The sequence below is a fragment of the Brienomyrus brachyistius genome, chromosome 25 (assembly GCF_023856365.1).
Source record: "Brienomyrus brachyistius isolate T26 chromosome 25, BBRACH_0.4, whole genome shotgun sequence".
Taxonomy (NCBI): domain Eukaryota; kingdom Metazoa; phylum Chordata; class Actinopteri; order Osteoglossiformes; family Mormyridae; genus Brienomyrus; species Brienomyrus brachyistius.
The window spans coordinates 5403065-5412306 of NC_064557.1; the positions used below are offsets into that span (position 1 = coordinate 5403065).

General features: G+C 43.3%; 1 long non-coding RNA gene across 1 annotated transcript; it reads right to left on the bottom strand.

Moving 5' to 3' along the window:
• Positions 1 to 4884: 4884 nt before the first annotated feature.
• On the bottom strand, positions 4885 to 7473 carry LOC125720472 (uncharacterized). Its single transcript, XR_007385472.1, has 2 exons — positions 7023 to 7473; positions 4885 to 5343 (listed from the first exon to the last, which is right to left on the bottom strand). It is a non-coding gene; the product is annotated as an uncharacterized LOC125720472 (long non-coding RNA).
• Between the last annotated feature and the right edge of the window lie 1769 nt (positions 7474 to 9242).

Consider the following 9242-nt stretch of genomic DNA (forward strand, 5'->3'; position numbering starts at 1 on the left):
CAGTTCTATTAGTTCATCTAATGTCTTCTCCATGCAGCATCACCCAAGGAAGCAAGTCTGATTGGGTTCCGCTAGCAAGACGTCGTTTTAAGAAGAAGAGTAATTTGGCAGAAGGGAGAAACATTTGAGCTCCATTTCGCGATTGTTGTAATTGTTCGTTTCCTTTACTGGTTGTCATTTGCAAAGTTTGTTGTTCTTGCTGTTCCTATTCGTATTTTCTGTCACTGTCTTCCATGTTATGTCCTGACAATAGACCATTATTTTTCAACACAGTGATAAAGTCAAAAGCTTATATTACTACTGACTGGGTTTTCAATTATTTCCTAATGAATATTTTACTCAAATTTTGACAGTCTTAAAAATTCAAAATGAATGAAAGTACACCAAGGAGCCACGTCATGTGTTAGGAGGCCTTTTGAGATTTGTTAGCTTGTGGAAATTCTGAATCTGACAGGTACTGGCGGACTAAGCATGATGCAGGTTTGGCAGTTTGGGAGTTTTGGGACAACCTCTTGTCCTATTTAGTGTAGCAGGGGGTCCAGAGCCTATCGCAGAGGCTACAGGTACAAGGCAAAGAACAAGCCAGAATGGGGCACCAACCCTTTGCAGGGCACACTCACACACCGTTCACTCACACACCGTTCACTCACACACCGTTCACTCACACATGCACAATCACTTATGTATAGTGAATAACAAAAACTGTCTACTATTTATTTCTGGTGATGGCGAAGAGAGAAAGTTCACTTAGTTTCTGATTGCTGAATAGTTCTGCATACTGATAAGTGCTTTCTTTTATTTTTGTGTGTGGAAGTCAGTCACTTTACACTTTATTTTTTACCAATTCACTCTGCTAAACCCTAAATTCTGTCATGAAATTTGCACACAATTGTGCACAGTAGGTGGCAGTATGCAACAATTAGTCTCACAGCAAGTGTCTGAAAGTTCAGGAGTAATTTCAGGAGCATAGTCACTTTTAATTCATTCAACTTTCAGTTTGTTTTTCACCTGAATTTTGTTGGTTACCTTAAAGGTGGGAAAATATCGGAGATAAACAGTCATTTTGTTTGTCACAAAAACCTGCAATGGGGGTGCAAAGACTTCCACTGTATGTATCTAAACCATCTGTAAATAGATCGACCCTGATTAAGGAATTCCATGAAAGATATCTTCAGTTCTTCCAGTTAAGTCCATGCCAGCTTTATTTAAGCTGATAAGAACTATAAGATCACATTATAAGAAAGATAGCTGTAAAATGGCTTGTGTCGATCAATTTCCTGTTTGGAAAATCAATGGCCAAAACAAAGGGTGCATCGAAATTGCATATTTACACAACATATACTGGTTTTCAATAAAAGCCTATTAATGTAGTACATACTGTATGTATGCATGAAAACAGTATACAAGCACTTAGACATCATGGTTACCATCTTGCATATTATCTGGACCAAATGTTTGCTAATGATATAGCTTCGCCCCTGCAAAAGTTAAATCCTGTTAAAAATTGTCAACAAAACCAGTACATATTCAAGTAAACTTATATGACTAAGTATTGTTTTCTACACAAATTTCTGAGTATGCAATGTTCTTCATCCCTGGTTGCAGTTCTGTGGCCTTTTGGGACAACATAGCGCCCATTGATTGCACACTTCAGAATTGCTACATAGCAAAGAATTATGTGATTTTGGATACACCCAGAGAGTCCGACATTTTTTTCCTGTAAGTAAATACAAGTTTATTCGTGTAGAACATTTTCAAACACAAGGGTCATTCAAATGCTTTACAGAAAATGAAATAAGAAATAAAATGTATGCAGTTAAATTGACATAAAACATTATAATCAACATATAAAACAATATAAAATGAAGAGAACATAAAATATAAAAAGGATTTTAAATGTGAAGAAAATGCTGATTGCATAAGTTATGTGAAAGCAGAAGTGAATTAAACTGTTTTTAACAAGGACTTAGAGTAACATTTGGGGCATTTTGTATGTTCACTGGAATGAGATTCCAATGTCTGGCTGTATAAGTAACAAACGCCATTTCACCCTGCTCTGTTTCAACTCTGGATTTTCTTAATAAAATGTTTCATTGCTTTTATATTCTAATGAAAGACATGTATGATCTCTCCACATTCAGATGGTTTAATTATACATGAGAAAATTCATGTTATGCATCATCTAAAAACGGATGTTTCCTTTTCAAAATAATCGTCCTAGTTGTGTGGAACTACTGTCCGTGATTCAGTCCAGTCCATTGAAAGAATCATGTATAAAAACTATTACTAACAAAACATTCACTTATTATGCATTTTACACAAATCAAGGACACAATGCCCAATGACATAATGCCCAATGACATAATGCCGAATGACATAATGCCCAATGACACAATGCCCAATGACATAATGCCCAATGACACATTCATTTCATATGGACTGAACATGAATGTCAGATGTATGTGTTTGACAATGCATTCATTTCATATGTATTTTACATGAATAAAGGACATACATGTCTAGTGACACAAGAATATGCATTGTATATTTATTTTGAGTGTCAAATAAAGACCTTATGTGATTTGGGTAAAGCACGTAAAAGTCATATGTCATTTTTTAAAAACTTCCATATGCAAACCCAGTTTTGGTGGTATTCAAACCGGAGTCACCTAACCCAGTTAGTTCTGAGAAAAAAACCAGCACAGCCCCACAGCCCTGTCGTGGCACACCACGAGGATCCGTCCATGCTTACCCCCAGAAAGGGGACTGGCAGGCCTGTCGTGGCACACCACGAGGATCCGTCCATGCTTACCCCCAGAAAGGGGACTGGCAGGCCTGTCGTGGCACACCACGAGGATCCGTCCATGCTTACCCCCAGAAAGGGGACTCGCAGGCCTGTCGTGGCACACCACGAGGATCCATCCATGCTTACCCCCAGAAAGGGGACTGGCAGGCCTGTCGTGGCACACCACGAGGATCCGTCCATGCTTACCCCCAGAAAGGGGACTGGCAGGCCTGTCGTGGCACACCACGAGGATCCGTCCATGCTTACCCCCAGAAAGGGGACTGGCAGGCCTGTCGTGGCACACCACGATGATCCGTCCATGCTTACCCCCAGAAAGGGGACTGGCAGGCCTGTCGTGGCACACCACGAGGATCCGTCCATGCTTATCCCCAGAAAGGGGACTCGCAGGCCTGTCGTGGCACACCACGAGGATCCGTCCATGCTTATCCCCAGAAAGGGGACTCGCAGGCATTTCTAATAATTTTCCACATAACAAGATGAGTCTGAATCGGATTTGGGCCAAATGTTGCTCAGAAATTGCCAGAGATCCGAGAGCTTAGTGTCTTTTTGCACTGTAGACCAACACTAGTCCAAATACGCTTTTTGGATTTGATAAGGGCCATATACGGATCAGATTCACACTGAATGTTATCAGAGCTGGCCCGTATTTGCACCAGAGTCAAAAGTTAAATTCAGATAAGTTTCAAATGGGGGCAGTAAGTGGCTCTGGGTGGTTGTGATCAGAAGATTTGCTTATTGAGACTGTGAGCAAGGCCTTTAACCCCCACCTCTGGGGGTGCTGCATGTTGTCTGGTCTGGGGTGAAGAAAAGCATTCCAGTGTAGCTGTGCTTAAGTTCTGCTCCAGCATCCTAAGTTAGGATGCTTCAGCATATACCTTAATAAAAACTTTTGTTTGCATTAGTTCTGGGACACATCATCTGTTTCAAATCCAAATACCGGATACGGACCAGTATATGGTGTGCTGTGCAAAAAGACACTGGGCCAGTTCTGGTTTACGAATCTGCAGCAATTTCTGAACAACCTTTGGCTCAGATCCGGTTCAGTGTGTGCCGGATCTGCTAAGTGAGTGATCATACATATATGTTCAGGCGAATGTGTGCCAAATCTGGTAAGTGACTTATCATACATATATGGTCAGGTGATTCTGTGCCGGATCTGCTAAGTGACTGATCATACATATATGGTCAGACGAATGTGTGCTAGACCTGCTAAGACACTGATCATACATATATGGTCAGGTGAAAGGACGCCGGGTCTGTATTGTGTATACAGACCAACTGTAATCATTTAGAACTCTGGACAAATTCTGGTGCAGACTATCCTGCCTGAATGCACCTAGATTTAAGGAGATGCAGGCGGATTTGGCCCAGAATCAGCTGTTATGTCGGTTCTGATAATACACTTCTAATTGCATAATGTACATAGAAATTAAAGGGGTTATACAAAATGTTGTCTTTTTTTTTGCAGACTAGGAATAACGGAGCCTTCGAGTGTTGTGGTTTCAGTATGTAAATGATTTCCCCCCAGTTATCACTGAAGAAAAACACAGCAGCTGATATCTGACAGAGGAATGTGAAGCCAAGTATGATAAGAGCCGACGTCTCCGTGAAGATTCGCTCCAGCTACAGGCTCAGTTAGGATGCGACTGTTTCCACCAGCAGACCGAGGTAAGACAAAAACACCCAAAACATGTCTTTTACTCCTTACCAGTTTATTTCCTCTTCTCCCCCCAATGCGTGCACTCTTTGCTAAGATACTGCTGAGCATCCCCCCCCACCATTAATCCTGCCCCCAAACACAGTAAAATAAATAAATAAAGCTATACATATTGCACTTATAAAGCGCAAGATTCTTTACAACCAGTTTATTTAAATCACCCGCAAAGTATAAACACAAAGAGTGTAGTGAAGAGTGTGAAGTGGTGCAATCTGCCAATTAAAAACGCCGAGATGGCGGTATTATTTGTCAGTGCTTAAAACATTTTTTGTCTTTATTCGTACATTTTCCATATACACTGTGTCATGCCCTGCTCGTCGGCTCCTCGTGTGTGCCACGCCCCCGGATTACCAACAACAACAACAACAACAACAAATTTATTTTTATATAGCGCATTATCACAACATTACATTGTCTCAAAGCGCTTTACAGTATCCTCACCCAAAGCCCCCAGTGAGTAAGCCATAGGCAACAGTGGCAAGGAAAAACTCCCTAGAAGGAAGAAACCTTGAGAGGGACCAGACTCAAAGGGGGAGCCCATCCTCCAGGGGCCGGCAGGGATAGTCAAATAGAGAGATGGTTAAGTGCCAGAGATGGGCCAAGTCACATTGTCCCCAATAAGATTTGGGAAATAACTGGAGAGCAAGGAAGATGATAAGCCAATGCCGAAGCCGAGTCTTCTTCCAATTGCCAGGCAACCAGAGGTAAGGCAGCGGGTCATACATGGAAGATCAGAACGGCGAGCTGGATGCAGGGACGTCACTGGTGGTGGCGACGTCACATGTAGTAGGGTATGCTGGATATCTTGATAGATTGAGGTCTGCAGGCAGCACCCCCCAGGAGGAGTAGGGGAAATAAAATTTACAATTAGGCATAGCAGAGGAGGCTATTGGCAGTGCTAAAAGCTAGGTGAGTACAATATGAAGTGCAATCTGCAAGCTCCGGCAGATATGGTTATGGCGGCATCAGTAGGAGGGAGAGGCAAGTGGGAATGCAGGCGTGGGGAGTCCCTGAAATGTCAGCACTCCAGCTCCACAAGGGATTGCGAAGCTAGAGTGACAGCACTGACAGTCCAGTTAATCCAAAGCCAATGGCACCGATCCCCACCCAGCTCTACACCTCACACTACAGGTCTGACTGGGAGTGAAGAGTTAGCTAGGGCTAGAACTAGTGTCCCTATACGCTAAACTAAACAGGTGTGTTTTTAGACTGGACTTGAATATTGAGAGTGAACCTGAAACCCGCACATCCGGTGGAAGACCATTCCACAGCTGAGGAACTCTGTAGGAGAAAGCTCTGCAGCCTGCCGTAGCTCTTTCTACCCTGGGCACTAACAGATATCCCATGGCTTGAGAGCGAAGCAAGCGTGGAGGGTTGTATGTGGTCAGCAGATCACTAAGGTATTCTGGTGCAAGGCCATTTAGTGCTTTATAAGTTAATAGCAGTTTTTTATAGTCAATTCGAGACTTAACTGGCAGCCAATGAAGAGAGGATAAGACCGGTGTAATATGATCAAATTTTTTAGTGTTTGTTAGAACTCTGGCTCCAGCATTCTGTACCATCTGAAGTTTATGCAAGGATCCAGACGGGCAACCCGATAGGAGGGCATTACAGTAATCCAGTCTGGAACTTACGAAGGCATGTATTAGTTTTTCTGCATCATTAAGTGAGAGCATCTTACGAAGCTTGGCTATGTTCCGTAGATGATAAAATGCAGTTCTAGTAATACTTCTTATGTGAGCATCAAAGCATAGATCTGAATCGACAAGAACGCCAAGATTTCTAACCACCATGTTAGCTTGTGTAGGAAGGTTACCAACGTTGAGGTGGTGGAACTTATTTCTAGCAGCCTTGGGACCAATTACCAGAACTTCTGTTTTTTCTGTGTTTAACATAAGGAAATTTTTTTGCCATCCAGCACTGGATATCTAATAGACAGTCTTCTAACCGAGATAGCAGTGATATATCATCAGGGTTAACAGATATGTACAACTGTGTATCATCTGCATAACAATGAAACCCAATACCATGATTTCTAATAATGTTACCAAGAGGTAGCATGTATAGAGTAAACAGTAGCGGGCCCAGGACTGATCCCTGTGGGACACCATATTCAACTTTTGTGGCCTTGGATGATTCATTGTTCACATGGGCATACTGATAGCGATCAGATAAATATGAGCGGAACCAAGAAAGTGCTGTCCTTGTAATGCCAACTACACCTTCTAACCGGTCCAAGAGGATATTATGGTCCACAGTATCGAACGCTGCAGTTAAATCTAGCAATACCAACAGAGATACACAGCCATGGTCAGAAGCCACAAGTAAATCATTCATTACTTTGACTAGAGCAGTTTCTGTGCTATGGTTTGGTCTAAAGCCAGACTGATATAATTCATAGGCATTAGTTTTTTTGTACCCACGTGTTCTTTCCTGATTTGTACCCAGCTGTGTCTGATTATTTTCAATCAGTCCTGTGTATTTCAGTCCGTGTCTTACCTGAGTCTTTCGTCCGTCATTGATGTCAGTCGGTGTGCTATGTTTCCTGATCCCCGGTTTCCCTTCCGTGATTAAAGACCCTTTTAGCCCATATCCCTCTTGCCTGCCTGTTCCTGCTCGCTCGCCTGACGCAACTACCCGCACGATCGCCTGCTTTGCCAGCAAGATCGTGACACACTGTGTGCAGAATTATTGGGCAAGTGTGTATTTTATTTGTATGTTCTCTACCAAACAATACTTTCAGTCCAGATGAATCGCTAAGAATGAACTGTTTGAAAACAGAGCATATTCAGTATTTGGTCTGAGTTCGGAGAAAAACTGGAAAACACAATGCAGATTCTTTCCTGTGCAGAATTATTAAGTGAATTATTATTACTAAGGACCTTGCAGAAAGCGAAAAAAAACAAACACAAAACAATAAACTGCCAGTTAGGATGATGCAAAACAATCAAAACTGCTAAACATGACTACCATACAACCGAGTGTTTTGTGGCCAACAGACACAGAGGAATGAAGAAGTAGGCAGAGAAGAGAAGACACAAATTAACGGCCAGTTTGTGTCAAATTCAAGGGGAGACTCCCAGAAAGGCTTTAGAATCGAGTGCCTCTATTTTACAAAACTTCAATCTGAATGAAATCTCCGGAAGTCCTCAGTGCAGGGTGTCATGTGACACTGCTAAGGTCACAAAGTCAGAATCATGACCTCCACTCAATAGTTATCAGTGATGAACCCTAGTGAAAAAGACCTTTCAGACTCCTAGATGGTATGAAAAGTAACTGCAAGATCTTCTGACAATTTCTGGAAGATACCTTCTTCCAACACTGGCACATGAAGAAGACAGTGGCTTTCAAAAAGATTATGAAATTCATACAGGACAGTGTCCCTTCCCATGAAATTCATGCAGGACAGTGTCCCTTCCCATGATCTTCATGCAGGACAGTGTCCCTTCCCATGATCTTCATACAGGACAGTGTCCCTTCCCATGATCTTCATGCAGGACAGTGTCCCTTCCCATGAAATTCATGCAGGACAGTGTACCTTCCCATGATCTTCATGCAGGACAGTGTACCTTCCCATGATCTTCATGCAGGACAGTGTCCCTTCCCATGATCTTCATGCAGGACAGTGTCCCTTCCCATGAAATTCATGCAGGACAGTGTCCCTTCCCATGAAATTCATGCAGGACAGTGTCCCTTCCCATGATCTTCATGCAGGACAGTGTACCTTCCCATGATCTTCATGCAGGACAGTGTCCCTTCCCATGATCTTCATGCAGGACAGTGTCCCTTCCCATGAAATTCATGCAGGACAGTGTCCCTTCCCATGATCTTCATGCAGGACAGTGTCCCTTCCCATGAAATTCATGCAGGACAGTGTCCCTTCCCATGATCTTCATGCAGGACAGTGTCCCTTCCCATGAAATTCATGCAGGACAGTGTCCCTTCCCATGATCTTCATGCAGGACAGTGTCCCTTCCCATGAAATTCATGCAGGACAGTGTCCCTTCCCATGATCTTCATGCAGGACAGTGTCCCTTCCCATGAAATTCATGCAGGACAGTGTCCCTTCCCATGATCTTCATGCAGGACAGTGTCCCTTCCCATGAAATTCATGCAGGACAGTGTCCCTTCCCATGATCTTCATGCAGGACAGTGTCCCTTCCCATGATCTTCATGCAGGACAGTGTCCCTTCCCATGATCTTCATGCAGGACAGTGTCCCTTCCCATGAAATTCATGCAGGACAGTGTCCCTTCCCATGAAATTCATGCAGGACAGTGTCCCTTCCCATGATCTTCATGCAGGACAGTGTCCCTTCCCATGATCTTCATGCAGGACAGTGTCCCTTCCCATGATCTTCATGCAGGACAGTGTACCTTCCCATGATCTTCATGCAGGACAGTGTCCCTTCCCATGATCTTCATGCAGGACAGTGTCCCTTCCCATGACCTTCATGCAGGACAGTGTCCCTTCCCATGACCTTCATGCAGGACAGTGTCCCTTCCCATGATCTTCATGCAGGACAGTGTCCCTTCCCATGATCTTCATGCAGGACAGTGTCCCTTCCCATGATCTTCATGCAGGACAGTGTCCCTTCCCATGATCTTCATGCAGGACAGTGTACCTTCCCATGATCTTCATGCAGGACAGTGTCCCTTCCCATGATCTTCATGCAGGACAGTGTCCCTTCCCATGATCTTCATGCAGGACAGTGTCCCTT